We start from the raw sequence: 25,370 nt of genomic DNA on the forward strand, positions 1-25,370 counted from the left end.
AATGGTAAAGAACAATAAAAACAATAAAAAACAAAATAAATAAGCCCTCGGGCTCCGACTCTCAGGCCCCTGGGCCAGGGGTCCCCAAGCAGTTGCCTGCCTTGCCTGTTCACAAGCTGTGCGTCTGGTGGGCCTTATAATGCAGCATGCTACTATAGTTTTCCTGAGATGGTTCCTGACTACTCGAGAGCTTTGTGCAAGAGTTAAAGGTATGGCCTTTCATAATAACGTATTTGAGTCCAACAGTGCCACCAGGTCCTCGTTTAGAGAATTGCAGCCCTATATGTAACCTCTGACCGTCAGCATTTGATACACTGCACAGGGTCAGTAGATTTCAAACGAGTGATGAATAGCTTCTTGATTAGTTTTTTTTTTTTTTTTAATATAATAATCAGTAATATTACTGTCTGGGTTTTCTTTTGGAAAATGAAATGTAGAGATACCTTTATTGGTATGGCTGTTAACAACAACAACAACAATAATAATAATAATAATAATCATAATAATAATAATAATAATATGTAATTGAGGTGTGGTGTGGTGTGTTAGTCTGCCAGCTGAGCTAACTGAATTCCGGTCCAGAAGAATCAATCTCTCTCTCTCTCTCTCTCTCTCTCCACGCCTCATTTTGTAAGCTCGCGGCAGCAGCAGGCGCGTGTGGAACCCTTTCTCTCTCGAGTCGACCTGCTGTCCGGAACAGAAACGAACCACGCCGACAAAATGATGCTCGTAACAATTTGTTCGCAATAACGGGAACCGAAAACGTTCGTTTATTTATCTATTTATTTATTTGTTTGTTTGCTTGGCACTTGGTGTGTCCAGCGATGGAAATGAGATAGTGCAGTCGGTCCGTTCGACGCGGGGAGTTGCCGCTGTGTATGAGTGTGAACCCCTTGAGGATGCTTACGAACGGCGGTAGGTGAGTACACACGGACACACACGCACAGGCGCGCGCGCTCAAAAACACGTTTAAAAGGCGATCGGACAGAATGGGGACACGCAAACGATATAGCATCGTTCATTGTGGTGCACGTCGTTTTGCCGACCTCAGTGCTGTCGCTGTTCAGATGAATGGCTGATAAAGCGGCCGAAGGCGATACCGCTTTCAAGGGTGTTTAAATGTCATTAGGGTTGAATAAACGTCATTACACGAGACCCATTTCTGTTCACTTTATCTTTATCAGTCATTTTCCACCATGTCAGTTTTTCAGATTTGTTTCAGTAGCCGATAACGCGGAACGCTGCGAGTTTGTAGCTCGTTTGTCATTGCGCCACTGGAAGAATATGATTGCGAAAAAAACGTTAACTGTCGCATTTCACTCTTCTATTATACACAAAGCAAACCCCAAGAAATGTGAAAAAATTAGGATGTCGCAATTTATGCAATTGAAAACAAAATAAAAAAGACCCCCCCCCCCCCCCCCCCCAAAAAAAAAATGTTTGGTGTGACACCACCCCACAACATATCTCTCTCTCTCTCTCTCTCTCTCTCTCTCTCTGTATCATGATGCACATATGTGTATTTTCAGAAGAATACAAACTTTTCTTGTTATAGAGTCTGAAGCCATTGTCATTACTCTTTGATATCATTCCACTTAAAAATTAGACAGGGTGTTTTATATCATGGGGCAGGTAGACATAATATTAAATGGTTCTCCTGGACACCTTCCATCCAGTTAATGATGAGAATACAGTTTGCTGAAATAGGTAATAAACATGCCAACCTTGTTAGTACTCTGCATCGGTGTATTTAAAGGCATTAAAAAAAAAAAATTTCACTGGCAGAAAGGTCAGTCTGTTTCATTGGCAAGTGGGTAATATCCCATGCAATCTGGTCTGACTTCTCAGGATATCACAAAGATCTCTTATATCACATTCATATCTTACAACACATGCAGGTTTTGATTAATGATTTATGCACACTATTGTTTATCATAGACACTTCAAAGTACTGTCAAGAAGCCCTATGTTTCAGTCCCATGACTGCTGCTTAGAGGTGTAATAATACACAAAATATAAGTAAATGGTGGTATCCCGAGACAATATTTTTTTTTCTTCAATACAGCAGAAACAAGCACTAATGAATCAAAGGCTGTGCATTAGAATGTAACAAAATTAAAACATGGCTGATTAAACATTAGCTTTCTGCCCAGGCTTTCATTGGTGTACAGCATTGCCAGATTTTCCACCACTGCTACATTGTAAAACCTGCATGGAAAACATGTTAACTGTGGTGTGCACACATTTCTGATTTTTGTAAGCCATAAGGGTTGCCAGGGTCACATGTTTAGACCAAATTGGACTAGTTTAGTATCCACAGCTCTGAACTTCCCAATCGCATCAGCAATTACTTTAACCCAAATAATTAACTCGGAAAGGCTGGGAAAGTGTCTACTGGTATTGGTTTGTGGAAAAACAGCATGCTTAAGAGCAGGGTATTGCAGATATAAAGCAATATATTGATACACATCTCCATCATAGATCTATGTGTTCATAGACAGGCATAAGCCAAGATCTAAACCATATTTAAACGCTTTATTAAAATTGTACTTATGTTGAGAAGGAAACAGGACATAAAATTATTGCCTGAAATGAATGGTAACTTACTAAAAACCTATCTGGGTACATATGTCATCTTTTAGATTTACCTCATTCTGTTTCCATGAACAGTCAGTGCAATGGATGCTGCTTCTTAGGCTGCTAACATTGATTGATAAATGCTCAAGAATGTCCTTCAATTCAAATTCAATTGCTATTGGTTATCTCTTAGTACTCATTGTGGTGATTTTTTTTCCATTAAATTGCAGGACCTATTCCCCATATTTTACTAAATGGTAGGCTAACGACATTAGACCACTTTAGGAATAAAAAGTCATACTGGACAGGGCTTTGATGCATGTGCAGTAGACAGTGAAAAGGATAGACAAATTACATATAGGAATGACAAATGCTGAACACTGCTCCATTTCTATATGAATATGGCTATTTCGAAGACTAGCCAAGCCTGGATTGGCCATTGGGAGATTCAGGAGAAATGGAGATTATCACCTGAGAGAAACAGGTGAAATTGGTCTCAATGCTCACAGCACATAAGAAAACATCTGCTGACTGGTTAGAAAGTGCATTTGCACTTTGCAGTGTTTACTAGTAATGGTTTTCAAAATCCTATATTGTGTTAACAATGAATAAATCATATTTCATGCTGCTGTCTGCTTTAAAGAAACATGGTTTATGGCAAAGTACTTGCTGGCACCAAACACCCAGCCCACTGTCTTTTATGTGGAGTTAAGTTTGCAAACCTTTAGGAAACATAAAGATAAGATAGCACATGGCATGACATATTATGGCATTTTGTAGTATTTAGGAATGTTGTATGTTATTTTCTGGTGAGATGCACCATTTGTACATATTATCTTTGTGACAACTTTGATATACAGCCTCCACTAGTTCCAAAGGAAACTGCACTGGCAGTAACCACAGGTAGGGTGGAAGATTACATGTTGTAACTGTGGTTCTCCTGAGTGAGGAACAGACCAGGGCCATCTGGGTCTACTGGGGTTACACGAATAGCCAGAGGACAAGCATAACATAGGCTTCATGCAGATGTTGTGTTGCAGTAAATTATTATCCATCATGACAGGGTTGTAAAATTGCTTTTTTTTATCCCATGTATTTGTCAAAAAAAGCAAGCAAGCAAACAAACAAACAAAAAGCATTGCTAGACAACATACATTCTGGTGAATAGCACAGTGCCATTTCTTTCTTACAAGCACATTGGTGGGAAATGAGTGAAACCTTGAATACAGATAATTGCATGAATTATTTGTGCATTTATGGACGTCGCAGTAACTGTGATCAGTATTGGCTAGCATTTTTCACTATCTCATTCATAAACACAGAAGTGCACAGTTCTGCCAATGGTGCTGAATGAGTGCATGCAATGGGATGTTCTGTCAATAAAGTGCTGCTGGTTTTGATGTTCCACAGCTATGGTAAAACATGAATACCATTCACACCTAGTCTGAATAGCTTTTTTTTTTTTGTCATGAGGGCACAACTATGCTATTAGTATTCAGCAAGCAAGAAAGAAAAAACACCTTGTCAATCCACCGCTTAGTCAAAGAACTACAGTTGTGATGCATTCCATTTGTCACACCACTTCAGCATAGAGAACCTTACCCAAATAATAAGAAAATTAATACAATGTTTAGCAGAAATGGTCAAAGTGTATGTTTATAGTGGAAAAAGTCCAAATAATTCATTAATTCATTTATCTTCAGTTTTATCCAGGTCAGGGTCATAGTGGTTCCAGAGCTTATGGGAACACTTGGGGCAAGGCTGGAGAATTAAGGGCTCCATCATACACACATCCAATCTTTCACAGCTAGGGGCAAGGTAGTATAGTCAGTCTGCCTACTTGCATATCTTTGGACAGTAGGAGGAAACTGGAGAGCCTGGCAGAAACCAACATGAAGTTGTGGGAACATGAAACTCCACACAGAGAGTAATCTATGCTAAGGACTGAACCCAGGAAGCTGGATCTGTTTTGCCGTAATGTTATCCACTGCTATGCCATGCCACAGAGTCAAAAAAACATCAGTTCAGAAGTTTACTTTCTGTTGATATACATTTTATCTAATAAGAGAATGACCACCCTTCTATGCCCACCATATGCTTTTATAACTGCTTCCAACATCCTTCATTATTGTAGAAGGTAGATTTGAATTAAACATTTTTATATGAATTTACAATCATTTTTTAAAAATAATTTGTGCATCTTTTGTTAAATGATGTAGTGTTTAGAGTTACAGCAGAGGTCTGAAGCTGTAAGTGAGGGCAACTGCTTTGCAGTGGATCCTCAACTTCTATTCACCATGTACATTTGTTTATCCTCAAGTACCCTCTTTAAATTACAGCACCAGCAGGCGCTTGATGTGGCATCTTCAAGCAGACATACACTTGAAGCCACACTTTGAAAGAAGGTTAATTTCAGGGTGCTGTACTTCATGGCTGCTATGCTGGAGCCATGCAGTGCAGATCTCCCAGAGATCTTCCAGAGTTCCCACACCAAACACTCAAAGCCTGAGGGGATATGGAGGGGAAGGGGTCGGGAGGCATGTAGTGTTGCTCTGAGGGGAGTTCCATCACTTCAGGTTTGAAAAAAAAATGCCTTTGGAAAAAGGGACACTACAGAACAGAAGTCCCAATTGCAATTATGACAGTAATACCTCATTTAAAGCTAGTGGAAAGGTCTCTTAGTGGAAAGGTCTCTCAATGCAAAGATCTTTATCTGTGTCTGCATTGATTTTCAGTCTTGCCATATTATCCTGTTCTGAAAGGTCAATCCCACATTGAAAGCCAAAAGGCTTACAGTTGTAACCTTAAATAGACAGAAAGAGAGTGCAAGAGAGAGATGGAGCAGCTTATGGCTAATTTTTAAACAAAATATACTTCACCAATTCAGCAGAGTCCTGTGGCTTTGCTATTCTTTTTTTTTTTAATGAACTTACTTGCCTGCAATGCAAATTGCTGTATGTTGAGGTCGGCACTTTAGGTTTCAAATATCCAAATTAAATTAATTAAATCAGGACTTGCTTGCCAATTGCCACATCAAAACCAAACTTTAGTGTGATTTCTGGGGGGGGGCAAACAAACACCTGAAAAATACATCAGGTTATTATGCTGGATTTAATATAATTTAATATTCTCTCTTTCTGTTTCCAAACCTGATCAGTCTTTATTGTACTGTCAGGCTCTATTATGCTGTTAGTAAAATATAATTAAATGGAAAATATTCAAGCTCATTTGACATTTAAACTTGTGATTCTTGAGACTATTGCTGTATGGTTGGAATACTCTTTCTTTTTTCCACTAACACATATTCCAGTTAAGCTAATTATTGTGAGTAGGAAAGCTTACTAAGAATCCTGCCGAGTAAAAGAAGTTTTGGCAAACAGGATGGTCTAATAAACCAATCAATAGCTGTCCTTTTGCTGAGAGAATCTCAAGGAAACATTTGTCATTTTGGGGCAGACTGACTGACGTGCATGCTTAGTAGATCAGAGAGGTTGTAAATTACACAGGATTGGGATGGTTCATCAATCAGCATTAGGCCAGAAGGAGTTTGTTTGTAGCTCATTTCTGTGTGTGCGTGTGTGCGCGTGCGCGTGTGCGTGTGTGCGCGTGCTTAGGAAAGGAGCTGAGCTAAGCACAGTCTTACTGACACATTCTTTAATTGGATTTGTTTATTTATCTACAGCAGTCATTCTGATTTGTGTTGCACCCTAAATATGTCACCCTGACAGGATCACTATTTATAATGCATCAATGTTTAATTGGAATAGACATGGGGAGGGGCAAAGTGTAAATTGGTCATGCTATCAGCAAGAGTTGCATGAAGCTGAAACTGACAGTGCTATATGCAGTTGATAGTGTCAAGCCAATGTGTGTGTGTGTGTGTGTGTGTGTGTGTGTGTGTGTGTGTGTGTGTGTGTGTGTGTGCGCGCACGCACGCACATGTTTGGATGAGTACAAGTAGGATTTCTCCAAGTTCCCCTCAGACCCCATTTATGTGCCATGCAAATATCTTTTTAGTCACTATCGGAGGGTGATAACAGTATGGACACACACACACACACACACACACAAGCTCTTTGGCCCTCTGTCAACAAGACATGAATGACATAACATTCAAAGATGATACTTGGGTCCTCTCTAATGGCTACCCACACTTTACTTTCATTTCTGAAAGCATTAATAGGGGCTTTTTTGAAATGCCTCTGTGGTTTTCTTTGTTATTCTGTGCTTTAAATGTGTTCCTCATGTAGACATATATTTTACACATGCAGGACCTCTTTTTTTGGGGTGGGGGGGATTTTATTTGGATGGCCATTTACCACAGATCATTAAGATGCATTAAGGATTTGCTTTCTTTCAAGGAAATTAATCCCTGAATCCAGCAGAAGTTCACCCCCTCTAGTAATTAACTCGGTTTTAATTATTCTAAAATTCGCAAGCCTCTTGACATTGAAAAGTCCAATGTGTGTTTTGATCCGCTTCTTAAAAACTTAACATTCAAGTTTGCCTATTTTGCAGCCCTGTTTTCAAGTCACAATAGGGGGGCCTTTCAGTACAGTCTTACTGCTCATTTCAAGCAAACCTGGGAGACCCTTCAAGCGTTAGCCCTTAATTAGAGCCTCCACCACATAGTCAGGGTTGGTGAGATGAGCCAGGCATAAATACAGGCTTGAGTCCAAGCCCAAATCCTGCTACACTGTACAATCACTGTATAGCACTGTTATGTTCCCTGCGGCAACTAGGGGATGGGGGGAAGCAACAAAGATAAACCAGAAAAACCCGGGAGGAAAAAGAGGACAAGGAAGCGGACTCAAGGCCAAAATGGAAACCGTTTTTATTCACACAATAGTAGAAAAACAGCTAAAAGCACTGGTCTCCAAACAAAGAAAAAACAAACACAAGAGCCAGGTTCTCTCACCAAAACGACAACAAACAAACCACAACCAAACAGGTCCGGGATTACGCACGCTCCTTTTCCCTTAAAGGAGCAGCGCACACTCGCTAGACGTAGCTCACAACTCTCTCTCTCCTAACTGTCACCGCCACAGCCCACCGGCTCACACACCTCTCGAAAGGCGTCTCCCTCTCACTTTTAAACATGGCCCCTTAATGAGGTGAGTGGGAACAGCTGCGTATAAGAGAAAGGGGCGTCCACCTGAGAGAGAAAGAGAGAAAAGAAAACACGCACCCACACATAACCACACACACGACCCCTGGCACCAGGGTCGTAACAAGCACATATGGTCTCATCTCGTCTCATCTCATTATCTCTAGCCGCTTTATCCTGTTCTACAGGGTCGCAGGCAAGCTGGAGCCTATCCCAGCTGACTACGGGCAAAAGGCGGGGTACACCATGGACAAGTCACCAGGTCATCACAGGGCTGACACATAGACACAGACAACCATTCACACTCACATTCACACCTATGGTCAATTTAGAGTCACCAGTTAACCTAACCTGCATGTCTTTGGTCTGTGGGGGAAACCGGAGCACCCAGAGGAAACCCACGTGGACACGGGGAGAACATGCAAACTCCACACAGAAAGGCCATCGACAGCCACGGGGCTCGAACCCGGACCTTCTTGCTGTGAGGCGACAGCACTAACCACTACACCACTGTGCCGCCCGCACATATGGTCATATTGCAATTAATGATAGGACTTTTATTTTCAGATGCACCACTCTAAAAGGCATGGTTTATCTGTGCAGTCACTGTTGTCCTAGTAGAGGTTCCTGTGGTTACATCATGCTCTGCATAATATGTTCTGATGTCCACTTCCAAGGAGGTTTCCACCTCTTTTTTTTTTTAAATAAGTAATGTGGGTTTATAAACTCTACATGAGAAGGAAAGGCAAAGACAAATTGAGAGAGAGAAAGAGAGAGAGAGAGTTTGTGAATGGAGCAGTAGAAGACAGGAAATGTGGTTACTGGAGAAGAGGCTGGAGAAAAAAATGTCTCTGCTTAAGCACAGCCAATGTGAAAGATAGAGAGTGATGTGATGACACACTAAGCCATGTCAGATGTCCTCTGGGGAATAGAACCACAGAGTTGCAATGGTGATTACTGGTGAAAATTGAACCAAGTGTGTGTGTGTGTGTGTGTGTGTCCATGTACATAAATGTGCTCCCCAAAGCCCTCTGGGAGCACTGGAAGAGTATTTAAAGATGTTCCATTTACAGATATTTGAAGGACAAGAGAAATAAAGACAGAAAGTGAGAAGATACATATTCCTATATTTCAGTCATCATCCATCCATCCATTATCCATAACTGCTTATCCTGTGCAGGGTTGCGGGCAAGCTGGGGCCTATCCCAGCTGACTATGGGCGAGAGACAGAGTACACCCTGGACAAGTCACCAGGTCATCGCAGGGCTGACACATATGGCCCTTTTCCACTACCCTTTTTCAGCTCACTTCAGCTCACTTCAGCCCGACACGGCTCGCGTTTCGACTACCTCAGAACAGCACGACTCAGCTCGCTTCAGCCCTACTCAGCTCCCAAAACTCGCACGGTTTTGGAGTGGGGCTGAAGCGAGCCAAACCGAGCCGAGTGGGGCTAGGGGCGTGAGGAGACACTCCCCTGTGCACTGATTGGTGAGGAGGAGTGTCCTCATACGCCCCGTGAGCACGCTGGGATCTGTAAACACCGTAAACCCGGAAGAAGAAGAATTACGAGAATTTCTGAAGCCTTATGCGCCTCGCCTCATCTATACACTCTTGCCAGTATCTGTTGGCGTTGTCGGTGACAACAAGCCACAGCACCAAGACTAGCAACACTAACGACTCCATGTCCTCCATGTTTATTGCTTACTATCCGGGTTGTGAGACTACCACTTAAAAGGTCACTGATGTCACTGTTTGCGCCGCCTAACGACATCACGTGACGTCCACCCACTTTTGCTAACTCCACCCAATGTGTCCACCCACTTCCAGCCAGCACGGTTCAGTGCGGTTGTAGTCGAAATGCAACTCCAACAGCCCCACTCAGCTCGACTCAGCCCAACTCAGCACGGCACGGCTCAGCCCAACTCAGCCGCGTTGGTAGTGGAAAAGCAGCAATAGAGACAAACAACCATTCACACTCACACCTACGGTCAATTTAGAGCCCCCAGTTAGCCTAATTTGCATGTCTTTGAAGTGTGGGGGAAACCGGAGCACCCAGAGGAAACCCATGCAGACAGGGGGAGAACGTGCAAACTCCACACAGAAAGGCCCCTGTTGACCACTGGGCTCAAACCCAGAACCTTCTTGCTGTGAGGTGACAATGCTAACCACTACACCACTGTGCCACCGCTATTTCAGTAATCAGCAATATTATAATGCAATATTCAACTCAGGTCCTGTATTCCAGTATGACTTATTAAGCATACTGACTAATCCCTCAACACTGCAGTATGTGAAAGCCAGGGAACTAGCAACTATACAGAACTGGTTTCATGTTTACCTGAAATTAAATCTGTATGTCTTTCCTCCAAGGTTGTAACATACACTCATGTAAGAAAAGTTAATTTGATGAGATGTTCAGAAAAAAGTGATCTGGTATCTATAAATTAATATACTGTTCTGGACTGCAATAAGTAACATTATTTGAAATAATATAAACAAATTTTCCCTGGTTGGTAAATTATGCATGTAATGGTTTCCCTGATGTGGGTGGAGTACAGAAGTATGGCAGGCGGGAGATAATGTTCATACTCACATGTTTATTTAAGCTTTTCAGCTTTACTTGTTCAACTATAGGACACATGCACATACACACACACACACACACACACACACACACACACACACACACACACACACACACACAGTCGTGTTCTGGTCCCAGGGGCCTCTTCCCTGCTCTCCCATTCCTTTTATGCTCCACCATCACTGCAACAAACACACACACACACACACACACACACACACACACACACACACACACACACACACACATTAATTGAGCACAAGTGTAACGACTTGGCCACTCACTTTCCCTGACCCTGGCCTCCATTCACAAACTGATGCCTGGCCATGCCCCTGCTGCCACATACCCCCACCACCCGACTCAGGCCGGGAAGCCATCAGGCCTGCAGTGGACTCCCCCGATGGGACAGGAAGTCCACCACCACCATCTGCGACCCCGGCCTGTGGACCACCTCGAATTTAAAAGGCTGGAGGGTGAGATACCAATGGGTGGTCCGCGCATTGGCATCCTTCATGCGGTGGAGCCACTGGAGGGGCATGTGGTCCAAACAGAGGGTGAAAGGGTGCCCCAACAGGTAGTATTGGAGGCGAGGACTGCCCACTTATGGCCAGACACTCCTTTTTGATGGTGCTGTACTTGCTTTCACACATCGAGAGCTTGTGGCTGATGTACAGCACAGGACGCTCCTTGCCCTCCACCCTCTAGGACAAAATGGCCTCCAGACCCCGTCCAACGTGTCCATCTGTAAAACAAAAGGGACAGAGAAGTCAGGGGAGTGTGAAAGTGGCCCCCCACACAGTGTAGCTTTTACTTTAGTGAAAGCCTGTTGGCACTGCTCCATCCACTGGACTGGATCTGGTGCTTCCTTTGTAGTGAGATCAGTTAGCGGGCTGGTGACATTCAAATAATTAGGTATGAACCTGTGAGAGTAGCCAGCCAGCCTCAGGAACTGTCTCATCCCCTTTTTGGTCTTGGTCCTCGGGCAGGCCGCAATCACTGCAGTCTTGTTAATTTGGGGACACACCTGCCATGACCCAAGTGGAAACCCAGATACCGTACTTCCACCCACCCAATTGCACACTTTTTTGGATTAGCTGTGAGACCCACATGCCTCAGCGACTTTAAGATGGCCCTAAGGTGTTTCAGGCGCCACGGCCAATCATTGCTATAAATAATGATGTCATTGAGGTATGCTGCTGTGTCGGTGATGTGAGGGTGGAGGATCTTGTCCATGAGCTGCTGGAACATAACGGGAGCCCCAGATAACCCAAAAGGAAGCGTGACAAATTGGTGTAACTCAAACGGTGTGGAAAAGGCCATTTTCTCTCGGGAAAGAGGAGTCAAGGGGATTTGCTAATATCCCATTGTTAGATCCAGTGTTGAATAAAAGTGAGCAGCGCCTAACTGATCGAGCAACTCATCAATGTGAGGCATTGGGCATGCGTCAAATTTAGGTGGGGTTTACATTAGACCATATCAGCGGATCATCAGATTAACGTTTTGAAAACGATTAGCGTGCACACAGCAATGCCAATACACGATTCGCATGCACACAGCAACGCCAATACATGGATACGCTCGGCTCCGCAGACATCCTGCGCTCCAAATCACTCCGCCCTAAACAGTGAGTGCCCTCTGGAGGGTGCACACTTCGGCCCTGCGCAGCTCACAGAGCGCGCGAGTGAAGTGCACGAGCAGTGATTCGGGACTGAGCCGCTGTGTGTGTGATCCTAGTGCATATCGGGGATGCGCGTCACTTACCACTTGCAAGTGGAAGGATGGCAAGCCTAAAGACAATCATAACTACACAATGGGCAGTATTTGCATCAGTATTTGCAGTATTTTCATACTTTTATACTCTTTAATGAAAGGTGATACAAGGCGGAAGTCCGCGCCGTTTTTCAGCAGTCGCGTCACATGACCAACGCCAGCGAATCAGGAAGGTGGATGTCACAGTGACGTTGTCCAATGACGATGCCAGCTAGAGCTCAGCACAGCGTATCCGCGTATTCTCAATGTTTACACAGCACCGGACCAGACACGATCTGGATTGAATACGTGGACCCTGGCGGATTCCCGTTTCCCGGCATTTCCAGGCGTTTTAATGTAAACGGACAGTGCATCCGCGAAGAAAACGAGACAGATACGGTCTAATGTAAACTTGGCCTTAGACACCGCAATGACCACACAGAACCATACAGACCACACAGAATTGGACCGACCTGTCGGTTTTGGGAACCAGGACCACTGGGCTACTCCAGTCACTGTGGGACTCCTCGATGATGCCCATTTCAAGCATGGCTTTGAGTTCATCCCGAACCAACTTTTTTTGTGTTCAGGCAAGCGGTAAGGGCAGCTATGCACCACCACCCCCAGGGGCATCTCAATGTGGTGTTCTCCTGTTGTACAGCCAGACCTGAGATTCTTGTTCCTGCCATAAATTATCCTGGGTTAAGTGCATGAGGGTGTGGAGTTTTGCATGCAGGTCAAGAATGTACTGAATTTCGTTCTTGCTCAGTGAGGGTCCCTCCTCCCAATTTTCTCATAGCACGTCCAAAATGCCATGCGGCTTATGCCCATATAATAACTAAAATGGTGAAAAACCTGTGGAGGCTTGCGGGACCTCTCATACTGCAAATAACAGGGGCTCAAGCCATTTATCCCAATTTTGTGCATCCTCACAAATTTCCAAATTAAGTTTTTGAGTGTCTGATTAAATCGCTCCACTAAGCCATCCATTTGTGGGTGATAGACATTGGTGCGGATAGGCTGAATTCCCAATAACCCATACAGTTCTTGCAGTGTGTGTAACATAAATATAGTGCCTTGGTTTTTTAGGATTTATTTCGGAATTCCGACCCGGGAGATAATATGGAAAAGCGCTTCCGCAATACTGTGTGATGAGATATTGCGGACAGGCACTGCTTCTAGATATCACGTTGCATAGTCCACTAGAACTAAAATAAAGTGATATCCCTGTGCCGACCGATCTAATGGCCCGACGAAATCCATATCAGTTCTCTCAAAAGGGGTCTGGATTAGAGGGAGATGGTACAAAGGCACTTTTGGAATGGCCACGGGATTTACTAATTGGCACTTATGGCACACCACACACCACTGATGGACATCCCTGTGAATCCCTGGCCAATAGAACCGGGCCATTATTTGGGTTAGTGTTTTATCCTGCCCTAAGTGTCCGGCCATGGGACTAAAGTGAGCCGCATGGAATACGAGTTCCCTATGGCTTTTTGGGATTAACAACTGGGTTATTTGTTCACCAGCTTGAGTGTCCTGCGTCACTCAGTACAACCTGTCTTTAATAATAGCAAAATATGGGAAGGCCAGTGTCGCACTTGGCTGGAGAGTTTGACCATCAATTACTCTCACTTGGTCAAACGCATGTCACAGAGTCTTGTCTCACAACTGCTCTAATGGGAAATCCTCAAGGGAACCCCCAAGATAGGGAGGAGGGGTGAGCTGCTCCTCACTGCTCATATCGCCCTGATGCGGTGCTGACATAGACGACTCTGTGACAGTTTCCCCAGTCAATGCCACACTGAGATCTTCCCGTGATGTACTAATGCAGAGCCCACCTCTTACTATGTGTTCCGTCAATTATTTGAACCCTGGCCAATCAGTCCCCAAAATCAGCAAGTGGGTGAGATGAGGATTAACTGCCACCTTTATTCTATGCTTTTCTCCCCAAAATAAAATGTGGACAGACACTAATGGGTAGTTGTGAACATCCCCATACACACACAGCACCTTCACCACTTGTGCTCTCCCCAGTGCCTCACCTTGCACCAGGTTTTGGTAGATTGAGGTCTGATTACAGCCGGAACCCACCAATGCGTGATACATATCCCCTTGCACACTTACTGGTATATGATATGCTCTGGCCCGATCGAGGGCGGTCTCTGGCGGGTCAGGGATCTGGACCACCTCCATCAAAGAGCACTGACTCTGAAGATGTCCCAGCTCCCTGCACTGCCAGCAGACTGGCCCAGGCTTCCCCTCTGCATCAGTGTTATGGGCATCACTCACCTGAGGAAGAGAAGACACAGACACGGAAGGGAAAAATGGGAGGACACCACGGGTACATCGGGCCAGCTGGGGGGGAGCCGGCCCATGCCTCCGCCATGGGGTAACATGGCAGGGAAGGGAAGAAGAGAGGAAGGGGGAAGGAGAGAAAAAAGAGAAGAGGTGACACATCCTCCTGCCATCAGTACTGCCGCCAGGTGGTCCTCCACCAGTTCGATGGCTTGTTGCAGCAACACCGGGTGATGACACTGGACCCACTCTGCCCATCCTTCCGGAAGTCGTGCGATGAACTGCTCCAGTGTCACCAGGTCGATGATTCCCTTAGCGTCATAGTCATCCACCCTCAGCCACCACCGGTAGGCATCCCGGAGCTGTCGGCCGAATGTGAATGGTCGGCCAACCTCCAACTTCAGCATCCGGAAGAGCTGATGCTGTTGTTCCAGGGAGCGGCCAACATGTTGTAGGATGGCTCGCTTCAAGTCGGCATATATGAGCTGGCTGTCAGTGGGGAGCTGCTGCACAGTGAGCTGCGCCTTACCAGTCAACAGTGGAAGTAGGTGCACTGCGCGCTGCTCGACCAGACACCCCCATGCTTCGGCTGCTTGCTCAAAGAGCGCTAGGAAGTCTTCCGGATCATTATGTGGGCCCATCTTTGTGAGGGTGAGGTAGGGAGGGTCCGCTGCAGTGGTGGTCGAGTACCCCGCTGACGCAAGCAGGTGCCAGAACGCCTGGCGATCTTCCTGCTGGACCAGCACCAAGGCTTCAAAGCGTTGTTCCTGCTCCTTCTGGAGGGCGGTCAGTGCTTGATGCTGGTTCTGCTGAGCGTTAGCGAGAGCATGGATGAAGTCCTTGAATGGTGAGGACTCCATGGGGCTGGCTCCCTTCGGTACTCCCAGGTTTCAGCACCACTGTAATGGGTTCCCTGATGTGGGTGGAGTACAGAAGTACAGCAGGTGGGAGATAATGTTCACACACATGTTTATTTAAGCTTTTCAGCTTCACTTGCTCAACTCTAGGACACACGTACGTACACACAGTCGTGTTCTGGTCCTGGGGGCCTCTTCTCTGCTCTCCCACTCCTTTTATGCTTCACCATCACTGCAACACACACACACACACACACACACACACACACACACACACACACACACACACACAAATTAATTGACAACAGGTGTAACGACTTGGCCACCCACCTTCCCACTCACATGCCCTCCATTCACAAACTGACGTTTGGCCATGCCCCCACTGCCACAATGTAATATAGAGAGAATAGTATTACATATAAACTCACCATTACTGAAGACGTTAGATTAGGTAAACAGCCTAGTAAAAAGCAAGTACATATTGCAAATGTGTGTTTGGATTTTAAATAAATAAATAAATAAATAAATAAAAGTCACATGCACGGGGCCCTAGATGTTACACTGTATGATGGTGTATCACTTTGATATTTTCAGCCAGGAATAACACTAGTAGTGCCCCCCAAGAAAAAAAAGGGGGAAAAAAGAAAAGAAAAAGCCACAACATAACAATGTATTATAGAATGAAAACTAGGACCAGTGTTTTGTCACATAAGATTGTATTGGATTGTGCATTTTTTAAAATATATATTTTTATAATATATATTAAAAAAAAGTTTGTATAAGTTTTTTTAAGTTTTTGTGATGTAAAAAAATGAAACCAAGATAAATCATGTAATGTGAGTCATGCAACATAACCATTTAGCAAAAGGTTTTATGGTTTGATGAGACCAAGGTAGAACTTTTTGGGCATAATTCTCAATGATATATTTGGTTCAAACAAACAAACAAACAAACAAACAAACAAACAAACAAACAAACAAACAACAAGACAGTTTGTCATCAAAAGATCACTGTATTCACAGTGAAGAATGGTGGTGGCAACATCATGCCATGAGGCTGCTTCTCTTCAGCTGGGACTCGGACTGTAGGCAATATACCTGCATGCTTCTTTCAGACATGATAAAGAGGATAAAGAGAACTTTTACCTTCTAGGATAATAAAGACCCAAAGTGTGAATCCAAGTCATCAAAGGAATAGCTTTAGATGAAGAAAGGTCAAGGTTTTGGGATGGCTCAGTCAGAGTCCAGACCTAAATCCTATCAAAACATGTAGAATGATTTGAAGAGGACTGTGTACAGGAGATACCCTTGCAATTTGATAGATCTGGAGCATTTCTGCAAGCAGTGGTGTAATAAAATTGCCAAGATGTGCTAAGTTGGTAGACTCTGATCCAAATATTGTATATTACAAGCAAAATATACTTTCTAATTAATTAATTATCAATTAAAGGGTGTGCACAATTATGTAACCATTTTATTGTAAGGTTTTCCCCCCTATTTTCCCTCAAACATTCCTATTTGTTTTTCACTTATATTTTGTTAGCTGCTATATCCCATTAAAGGTGAAAATGGATCTGACATGACTTATCTCGGTTTCATTTTTTACATCACAAAAACCTGCAATTTCAACAGTGGTGTGTATACTTTGTATATCCACTGTATATCCTCAAGGTACCAGCCATGGTTTTAAGGTAATAAATACAGCTGTTTTTATCAGCACTTATCAGCCTGCTAAATTAGGGTGACCAGATGTCCCGGTTTTACCGGGACAGTCCCGATTTGGGGTTGTGTGTCCCGAGTCCCAACAAAAGTCTGTCGGGACACGGCTATGTCCCGGTTTTCGCCACTCGCGATGTTTGCGACTGAGCAGCGTGGGAATCATTAGCGGAGAAATGTCTGCATTTACTATTTTGATGAATTGACAGGAATCACAAACTTTCCTGGTTACTGCCCCCTGGCCCTGTGGCATGGGTGTTTATTTAGCCACATTATTCCAGACAACAGAACGTGTTGCCATGCAACAATAAAATAAACATTAACTGGCGCGAATGTTCTTTGTCGAGCAGCTAGCAGCAGTAATGCCGCAGCAATTATGCCGAAAAGAAAATGTACCTTTTCCAAAGATTTACAGGGCACCTACCCCTTCCTCCGAGAGGTGCAGAACAATGCGCACGAAGCCTACTACACACACTGTAAGTGTTCCTTCTCCGTAGCCCATGGTGGTAACGCCAATATACAGGCTCACATTAAAACGGCTAAACACAAGCGAGGCTACTTTTCCTACTGGAAAAGATTCACTCTTCTTGTAAATATATGTAGGCTAATGCATTTTGTTTAGGGTGGGTGGATTGACAGTCGCCTTAGCTTTGTTCCTGTGCTTTGTTCTTGTACTGAGTTGGGTAGCCTATGTTGCAAATGATGTACGCTCCTGTGGGGGCTTTCCTCGGGCTGTCGCTCTCTCCTCCTTTATTGCTGTTTTGTTTGAGTGTATATTCTCAAATCACTTGTCTCTTTTTTGTTTCTGTTTAACATACTGTGGCAGCGGGGGCGTGGTCAAGTGCCGGTCTGTGACAGGAGGGTGGAGTCAGGGAAGGTGAGTGGCAGAATCACTACACCTGACGGCAATTAACCTGTGTTTGTGTGTATTCCCAGTAACCGCGCCCTATTTAAAGAGGCAGAGGGAGAGCTTCCCCGGACGAGACTACAGTGTGTGTGTCTGTCTCTGTCTCTGATTGCTATTTGAATTGTCTACTGAAAAGTGCGGCAATAAAGCCTCCGTTGAATCCTGATCTCTGTCCTGCCGTCCTCTGTGCTCCACCCACCCATAGGGAACTTACTACAGTGGTGCCGAAACCCGGGACAGTGGAGCACCAACCCAGCAGCCCCATGGACTCCTCCCCATTCGCCGACCTGGTCCACGCCCTAGCCACGGCTCAGCAAAGCCAGCACCAGGCGCTTGTCACACTCCGAAAGGAACAAGAGTGGCGCTTCGAAGCCCTGGTGCTGGCCCAGCAGGAAGGTCGCGAGGAGTTCCGGCATCTCCTCGCGTCGGCGGGGTCCACCAGCGCTCCGACCGAGGGCCCGTCCCCCCTCACTGTCACCAAGATGGGCCCGCAGGACGACCCCGAGGTGTTCCTCACGTTGTTTGAACAGGTCGCCGAAGTCTCAGGGTGGCCAATGGAGCAGCGCGCGGCGCGCCTCCTCCCCCTGCTAACGGGAGAGGCACAGCTGGTCGTGCTACAGCTCCCCGCCGACTGCCGGCTGGCCTACATGGACCTCCATGGGGCCGTCCTCCAGCACGTGGGGTGCACACCGGAACAACAGCGCCAGCGCTTCCGCACGCTGCGTTTGGAGGAAGTCGGCCGGCCGTTCGCGTTCGGCCAGCAGCTCCGGGATGCCTGCTGGTGGTGGTTGAGGGCCAACGATCGCGACGCCGAGGGAATCGTCGACCAGGTGGTACTGGAACAGTTCATCGCCTGCCTACCAGCAGGAACCACGGAGTGGGTCCAGTGCCACCGCCCGGCGTCGCTGGATCAGGCAGTCGGGCTGGCGGAGGATCATTTGGCGGCTGTTCCGGCGGCAGGACAGCCGAAGACGTCAACCCTTCTCTCCTCTTCTCTCTCTCTCTCTCTCTCTCTCTCTCTCTCCCCTTCCCTCTGTGTCCCGTCCTCGCCCCATTCCACCACCGCGGAGATGGGGGCCGGCTCCACCCCAGCTGGCCCGCCGCACCCGTGGTGCCCTCCCGTTTCTCCCTTCTGTGTCTGTCTTTCCCCCCCCTCAGGTGAATGAGCCCCAGAGCACCGGTGCAGAGGGAAAGCCCGGGGCGGTTTGCTGGCGCTGCAGGGAGCCGGGCCACCTGCAACAACAATGCACGGCAATGGAAGTGGGCGTGGTGGTACGGATCCCCGATGCGCCAGAGGCCGCCCTCGATCAGGCCGGAGCATATCGCATACCGGTGAGTGTCCAAGGGGCTACATATCAGGCATTGGTGGATTCTGGTTGCAATCAGACCTCGATCCGCCAAAGCCTGGTTCAAGACGAGGCATTGGGGGGAGCACAGGGGGTGAAGGTGTTGTGTGTGCACGGGGATGTTCACAGCTACCCTTTGGTGTCGGTCCACATATTTTTCAGAGGGGAAAAATCTATAGTGAAGGCGGCGGTTAATCCTCGCCCTACCCACTCTTTAATTTTGGGGACTGATTGGCCGGGATTTCGGGGTTTAATGATGCACCTATTAAAGAGTGGGTCCTGCCAGTTGACAGGGGGAGGTCCCGGTGTCGCTTTGGCGGGAGCAGCTGTCGCAGAGCCGTCTACGTCATCTTCGCATCAGAGTGAGGAGCCACCGGCTTCTCCTCTCTCTATTGGGGAATCTCTCGCGGATTTCCCATTAGAACAATCGCGAGACGAGACTCTGCGGCATGCATTTGACCAAGTGAGAGTAATTGATGGTCAAACGCTCCAGCCGAACGCCACCCCATCCTTCCCCTACTTCGCAATTATGAAGGATAGATTATACCGAGTGACGCAGGACACTCAAACTAAAGAGCGAGTCACACAGCTGTTAATTACGAAGAGCCGCCGGGAATTGGTATTCCAGGCGGCTCACTTTAATCCCATGGCTGGACACTTAGGGCAGGATAAAACACTAGCCCGAATAATGGCCCGATTCTATTGGCCGGGGATTCGCGGCGATGTCCGTAGGTGGTGTACGGCATGCCGCGAATGCCAGTTAGTAAATCCAGCGGCCATTCCAAAAGCGCCTTTGCGCCCTCTTCCGTTAATCGAGACCCCGTTCGAGAGAATTGGGATGGATCTCGTCGGGCCATTAGATCGGTCAGCACGAGGGTACCGCTTTATATTAGTTCTGGTGGACTATGCAACGCGATACCCGGAAGCAGTGCCTCTGCGCAATATCTCAGCACGCAGTATTGCGGAGGCACTCTTCCGCATCATCTCCCGAGTTGGAATCCCGAAAGAGATTCTGACTGATCAAGGCACCTCGTTTATGTCACATACACTGAATGAACTGTATGGGTTGTTGGGGATTAAGCCGATCCGCACCAGTGTGTATCACCCACAAACGGACGGTTTAGTAGAACGGTTCAACCGCACCCTCAAAATTATTATTAAAAAATTCGTGAGTGAGGACGCACGTAATTGGGATAAGTGGCTCGAACTCTTGCTGTTCTCAGTGCAAGAGGTCCCCCAAGCCTCCACGTGGTTCTCCCCGTTCAAATTATTATATGGGCGTAAGCCGCGCGACATCCTAGATGTGCTGTGGGAAAATTGGGAGGAGGGACCTTCACAAAGCAAAAACGAAATTCAGTACGTTATGGACCTGCGCGCAAAACTCCACATGCTCACCCACCTAACTCAGGAGAATTTGCGGCAGGCCCAGGAACGGCAAGCCCGCCTGTACAACAAGGGTACGCGCCTTAGAGAGTTCACTCCGGGAGATAAGGTACTCGTACTGTTGCCCATGTCGAGCTCCAAATTGATCGCCAAGTGGCAAGGACCCTTTGAGGTCACACGGCGAGTCGGGGACGTCGACTATGAGGTGAGGCGAACGGACAGAGTTGGGGCGCTACAGATTTACCACCTCAATCTGCTTAAACTCTGGAACGAGGAGGTCCCCGTGGCGTTGGTGTCGGTAGTTCCGGAGAAGGCGGAGCTGGGGCCGGAGGTTCAAAAAGGGACATTGGCATCACGTACCTCTCCGGTCCCCTGTGGAGACCACCTCTCCCCGACCCAACTCACGGAGGTCGCCCAATTGCAGACCGAGTTTTCGGATGTGTTCTCGCCCCTGCCCGGTCGCACTAACCTCATAGAGCACCACATAGAGACGTCCCCGGAGGTGGTAGTGCGTAGCCAACCTTACAGGCTACCCGAACACAAAAAAAAGGTGGTTCGGGAAGAACTTCAGACCATGCTCGAAATGGGCATCGTCGAGGAGTCCCACAGTGACTGGAGCAGCCCAGTGGTCTTGGTACCCAAGGCCGACGGGTCGGTCCGGTTCTGTGTGGACTATAGAAAAGTCAACGCAGTGTCTAAATTCGACACGTACCCAATGCCTCGTATTGACGAGCTGCTCGATCGACTAGGCACGGCTCGCTTTTATTCGACACTGGATTTGATGAAGGGATATTGGCAGATCCCCTTGACTCCATTATCCCGGGAAAAAACGGCCTTTTCCACACCGTTCGGCTTGCACCAATTCGTCACACTTCCTTTTGGGCTGTTTGGGGCGCCTGCTACGTTTCAGCGGCTGATGGACAGGGTCCTCCGCCCCCACGCCACCTATGCGGCCGCATACCTGGATGATATAATCATTTATAGTAACGACTGGCAGCGGCACTTACAACACCTGAGGGCCGTCCTTAGGTCGCTGAGGCGAGCGGGTCTCACTGCCAACCCGAAGAAGTGTGCGATTGGGCGGGTGGAAGTACGGTATCTGGGCTTCCACTTGGGCAACGGGCAGGTGCGTCCCCAAATTAATAAGACAGCAGCAATTGTGGCCTGTCCGAGGCCCAAGACCAAAAAGGGGGTTAGACAGTTCTTGGGGCTGGCTGGCTACTATCGTAGGTTTATACCTAATTATTCGGACGTCACCAGCCCGCTGACTGATCTCACTAAAAAGGGGGCACCAGATCCAGTCCAGTGGACGGAGCAGTGCCAGCGGGCTTTCTCTGAGGTAAAGGCTGCACTGTGTGGGGGGCCACTATTACACTCCCCTGACTTTTCTCTCCCTTTTGTGTTGCAGACCGATGCGTCGGACAGAGGGCTGGGGGCGGTGTTGTCCCAGGAGGTGGAGGGGGAGGACCACCCCATCCTGTACATCAGCAGGAAGCTGTCGGTGCGTGAGGGGCACTACAGCACCATAGAAAAAGAATGTCTAGCAATCAAGTGGGCGGTCCTCGCCCTCTATTACTACCTGCTGGGGCGCCCTTTCACCCTCTGTTCGGACCACGTGCCCCTCCAGTGGCTCCACCGCATGAAAGATGCCAACGCGCGGATCACTCGTTGGTATCTGGCACTCCAACCCTTCAATTTCAAGGTGGTCCACAGGCCGGGGGCTCAGATGGTCGTGGCGGACTTCCTCTCCTGTCAAAGGGGGGGGGGGGGGGGGGGGGGAGTCGGCTGCAGGCCGGATGGCCGCCCAGCCTGAGTCGGGGGGTGGGGGTATGTGGCAGCGGGGGCGTGGTCAAGCGCCGGTCTGTGACAGGAGGGCGGAGTCAGGGAAGGTGAGTGGCAGAATCACTACACCTGATGGCAATTAACCTGTGTTTGTGTGTCTTCCCAGTGACCGCGCCCTATTTAAGGAGGCAGAGGGAGAGCTTCCCCGGACGAGACTACAGTGTGTGTGTCTGTCTCTGTCTCTGATTGCTATTTGAATTGTCTACTGAAAAGTGCGGCAATAAAGCCTCCATTGAATCCTGATCTCTGTCCTGCCGTCCTCTGTGCTCCACCCACCCATAGGGAACTTACTACACATACCATTCTGACAGTTTGGCCATATTGCTGTGTTGAACAGCTTGTTGCACCTTCCATTAAAGTGTACACATCTTCTTGCTTTATTCATTCAGTTGTGGGGAATGGTTAGTAAGGTTGATTCTGACCTAGAATATGTTGAGGTCACATATCTACTTTTTAAGTTAATGCTATAGTGCAGTGGCGGCTGGTAGTCTTTCAAACAGGGGAGGCTGGTCGGTTACGATATTTCCAGATTTTAAAAGAAAAAACATCAATTTTGCCCATACACTTGCCTCTGATCTGGCTGATTGTTGGCAGCGTCACAAACTGTGAAATAACAGGTTCTTTTGGCCCATTAGCCTACTGTCCAATATACATGATGGTGGTGTTGGGGGGGTATATTTTAACATTTTATATTTTAAAATTGTGGCATGTTGTTTAAAAATTGATCATTATTTAAAGCAGCTCTTTGTCAGGAACCTCAGCAGTAACAGCAGAGTGTTCTGGAATAGGCACAAGCACTGACCTTGGGGAGCCAAACATAGAGCTGGGTGCCACACATTTCATTCAATGACACTTTCCCTATATTTTACTTATTTTGACTGAGAAATGTTTTATTGACAATTTTGATAACCCTTCACTTTTAATCCAGGTCTGTAGTGTGAAATGTTCTCGGCTGTGTTTTTGTTTCAAAATGTTTTCCAAATTGTAGCTGTTTAATTCATATCCAGAAAAATATATATTCCAATATAATATACTCAGCATTAACATTTTAAATAGATTCTATATTTTTGGTCCATCCATGACATATTACTAAAGTAGCCTATTTACTGTTGTTGATGTGGGTCACTTGCTGTTAGCCAATTCACTTTCTTGTACCAGGAGAGCTGAAAGGAACGAGTATTATTCCCTACCTTTTTCACCAAGTCAATTTGAGGTGTTGGTCTACCCTGCTCTTTAATTTTAATTTTTTCCTCGAAAGGAAGACTGGCAAATGGCTTCGCCAAAATTAAATCAGCAACGCTTGGCATCTGTGTGCAGCTTTCTTGCTAGCTGACTAGCCCCCTCAAGTTCAAGTTCAGTCACTCAAATAAACGAAATTTCTGGAACTAAGATAGCAAACTTGACAACACTATATTTACACTTTATTTACAATGAAAATATATACAAACTAAAAAAGCTGGTAGAAACCGTATGTAATGAATGAAATCGAAATGTAAGCTGATCTCTTACAATACACCACAGCACTTGCGAATCCGCATGGGACTGAACTGAAATTCACCGCTGCCTGTCTATAGTTGAAACGAGCTGTCAATCAAAGAAAATATCCGGCTGCTTTCACCAATCACCAGTCTCCACGCGGAAACTGCCATGTCCCTCCCATGTGAGGCTGGGAGTCCGTAGGCAGGCATTTTCGCAGTATTTGTCCAATAACCGTCTTGCATCTTGAGATTGAAAAGCGCATAGCTCCCAAATGCCATTGAAGTGCACTGAGGCTGCGCTGCATCGCGCTGTCACGAGGAGGAAAAACTCACGCACACATTAAAGTTATAAGGGAATGATTTCGCACTGTAGTGGGTTGAGCACATATATATTTCTATGATTCTGGATCTGAAATAGCAATGTTATAAGGTCGGCTATAACATAAGCCTAGCGCAATTCATCCTACACGATGTTCGTCATTTTTAGAGGAGGCTGAGCCTCCCTCGTTGTCTTAGAGCAATCGCCTGTGCTATAGTGCATACAATTTTAGAAATATAGCCTACATGTGGGCGTCACGGTGGTGTAGTGGTTAGTGCTGTCGCCTCACAGCAAGAAGATCCAGGTTCGAGCCCTGTGGCCGGCGAGGGTCTTTCTGTGCGGAGTTTGCATGTTCTCCCCGTGTCCGCGTGGGTTTCCTCCGGGTGCTCTGGTTTCCCCCACAGTCCAAAGACATGCAGGTTAGGTTAACTGGTGACTCTAAATTGAGTGTGAATGGTTGTCTATGTCTATAGGGGTGTTCACACGGCAACTTTTACTCCAGTGTAGCACCGGGGCTGCCCCGGTAGAGCGTTCACACTGTACAAAGTGTACCGGTGTAGCCCCTGAAAGCTGCTTAAACCGGTGCAAATCTAACCCTGCTCGGGAGGTGGTTTAAGAAATTTACTCCGGAGTAAATGCTAGTTTGTGGGGCAGCACCGATATAAAATGGGACATCTGAACGCTACAGGGGTAGACTCGCTACGCGTGAGGAGAGTTGATTACATACGGGCATTGCATAATTTGCATCCTGGTATTTTGCGCTTCCAAAATGGCGTGTTGCCAGATTGGGCGGTTTTAAGTGCATTTTGGTGGATTTGAACATATTTTGGGCTGGAAAACGTCAGCAGTATCTGGCAACACTGGTGTCTTCATCCATGTTGTTTTCCCGGCGCTTGGTGATGCCATGATAACCGGGAAAAGGAAGTACATTTTCACGCATGCACATATTTCATTTCCGCATTATTACTATCGTATAGCACGGTCGCAAAAACTGCCATGTGAACGCAAGTGGGGCTGCACCAGTGCTAACACGCTTCTCTCTAGTAAGCAGGTTTGTGACGTGTGAACGCTACACAAAATTTACACCGGTGTAAGATATATCACAACAAAATACATCGGTGCAGCATCGATGCAAATATGTGCCGTGTGAACACCCCTAAAGTGTCAGCCCTGTGATGACCTGGCGACTTGTCCAGGGTGTACCC

The 25,370-nt window shown here is 46.7% G+C and overlaps 1 protein-coding gene across 2 annotated transcripts in view; it reads left to right on the forward strand.

Annotated features, from left to right (window-relative positions):
• Positions 1 to 665: 665 nt before the first annotated feature.
• Positions 666 to 25,370, forward strand: part of lingo1a (leucine rich repeat and Ig domain containing 1a) — a 65,498-nt gene continuing 40,793 nt past the window's right edge. Inside the window, exon 1 of one of the 2 annotated variants that reach the window (XM_060908149.1) lies at positions 666 to 919. The gene's annotated coding sequence lies outside the window, so the exon portion shown is untranslated. The remainder of the gene's footprint in view (positions 920 to 25,370) is intronic. The other variant, XM_060908158.1, reaches the window with a different exon arrangement.

This window comes from Neoarius graeffei, chromosome 2 (genome assembly GCF_027579695.1).
Source record: "Neoarius graeffei isolate fNeoGra1 chromosome 2, fNeoGra1.pri, whole genome shotgun sequence".
Taxonomy (NCBI): Eukaryota; Metazoa; Chordata; class Actinopteri; order Siluriformes; family Ariidae; genus Neoarius; species Neoarius graeffei.